Source organism: Cetorhinus maximus, chromosome 1 (assembly GCF_964194155.1).
Source record: "Cetorhinus maximus chromosome 1, sCetMax3.hap1.1, whole genome shotgun sequence".
Lineage (NCBI taxonomy): Eukaryota > Metazoa > Chordata > Chondrichthyes > Lamniformes > Cetorhinidae > Cetorhinus > Cetorhinus maximus.
Window position 1 is genome coordinate 93,621,696 of NC_135879.1, and position 2,246 is coordinate 93,623,941.

Genomic DNA, 2,246 nt, shown 5'->3' on the forward strand with positions numbered 1-2,246 from the left:
GGAAGCTTATTTTTTTCTTTTTTTTCTTTTTATAAAAAATTTTTTTTTTAATTTCTTTTTTTAAATTTTATTTTCGATTTATTTTTAAATCTACACAATTGCGAGTAAAACTGCCCATGACGGAAGTAATCAGAAAATGAGTTTTAAATTATTCTGTACATAAACAAAACAAATTGCATTAATGTAGTTTTACAGCACAATTTATTTTTTTCCCAAGAAGGGAATCTGTTTTCCTGGCTGCTGCCAAAGGCCAATAACAAAATAATGAGTTTTAAATTTGCAATGACTAGATATTAACAGGGAATCAAATACCAAGTCAAAAACTAAACCAGTAAATCACTCCTTATTCCATTCTTCTTTTTCCTTTCATTCGCAGATAACTCCTTTAAGGTGTGGCTCTAGGTAGCATACATCCTACTTGTATTTTGTCTACTTTTCTTTTGGAAGGATTTAATGCTTCATGCTCAAATCCAAAGCTCGTTTTATTCAGAACATTCTCTCATTGTAAAGGTTTTCAGGCAAACTTCGCACAGCCTCTTTCACGTCATCAGCTTCGTTGAGTGTGTCATCCCGCAGAAGTCCGTATTTGTTGAACCCTGCAGCATTATAGTACCACTTTTGTAGCTTTTGAAGCAAACTGCTTGTTGCTTTGACTGGAGCTCTCGCCACCATCTTCCTGCTCAAGAGCCATAAAGCTTATGTTGCTGTGGTAAAATCAGTTCTAATTGGCTTATTAAGTACCTCAATTGGATTCCTGCTGCTGGGCAGGTTGCCATCACCACTGCAAACCCACCTCCAGGAAAAGCACAAGGTACATGGGGAGCGGTTTGTTTTAACATAACACTGCAGAATCAAAAAAATGAAGACAGGCTGGAACTGAATGCCAGGCTGGGCAGTAGTACTGATAATGGTGATAACTACAGACAAGGGAGACAGGGGCACATGGGATATGGAAATAATGAGAAAAGGAGACAGAAATACCCAACAACATGACAGCTCAAATAGATAAGATAGTAAACAGTTTCAATACTTACCATGAGGAACGCTACAAGTGAACCATTAGATTTTAAGAAATGTTGATTGTGTGCATTTTTGTGGTCAGGCACAGGGAGGCAGAGAAGTTCAGATGAGGAAGGGAGAGAGGGATTCAAGATCAGACACACCTAGGAGAGACACACACACACCCCACCCAGGCGCGCGCACACACACACCCAGGCACACACAAGTTCAGACACAGGTGGAGAGAAAGTGGCAGAGAGATTTAGAGGGATTTTTAACCACAGTGGTAGAGACAGAACCACAGATACAGACAGGTATACAGAGAGAGGACAACAGGGTTGTTGTTGGGCAAAGGAAGTGGCCACGCATTAGGGACAGCTTGTATAAAGTGACCATTTGTCTGCAGCTGAGACAGTTCAGATACAGCCACATTGATATGATTGGAGTCGGGCCTCTAGCTTATCTGCCCACTCAAGCAACGCAGAGGCATGAAAGTGCCACCAAGTGCTCCAGAGCTTCTCACCACCCCCCGACACAGGCTGTAAACTAATGAGCATTTTAGTGGACTGTAGAATAGTTGGATGACTGGGCATGATGTACAATCTCCTTGCTAAAGCTGGCCATGGACCAGTCACTGGTGGAGATGCTCACAGCCCCTTGCAAAGTCATAATTCCGGTTTGGACCAGTCTCCCCATGGTTCAAGCTAACAGTGCAGCCTTGCAGTATGGGTTAGGAGAATATCTGAGCTGAGAGCACAGAATGCAGTCCAATGGGCAAATCTGCTGCCAATCAGTCAGGCGGAGTGAGGTGGAGGAAAGTGGAGTTTCAGGCAGCCATGCAGTGCACTAATCTCTGGCCATCCAAGTGGTGGTCAACAGTTACCGGGATGCATTAAGGGGAAGTTCCTGCTGCCGCCTGCTGTAGGTCAGAAAGTGCGATGTGCTTACCAGATTGTGATCCAGAGGCTATTCTAAAGCTAAATCCCACTGAGGTGTGTTCCTCTGTGCTAATGGAGGGTGTGGGTGAGCGCTGTGACGGGACTTCAGGGAGGGTGCCTCCAGATTACTCTTCAGAGGTTTCTTCGGGGCTTGACTGGAGGCCCTGGGTTGTGGACTCTGTCAGCTGTTTGGCAGATGTGCCTGCAGAAGCAAGGAGAGATAATTTGTGCATGGCAGTGGCCTGTGAAACAGGATACATCAACCACAACTAGGTTGTCTGATGGATGTTGCACTGCTGGATCCTCACT

At 44.2% G+C, this 2,246-nt stretch overlaps 1 pseudogene; it reads right to left on the minus strand.

The window, feature by feature from the left end:
- Positions 1–336: 336 nt before the first annotated feature.
- On the minus strand, positions 337–681 carry LOC144685841 (cytochrome b-c1 complex subunit 7 pseudogene; annotated as a pseudogene).
- Positions 682–2,246: the final 1,565 nt, after the last annotated feature.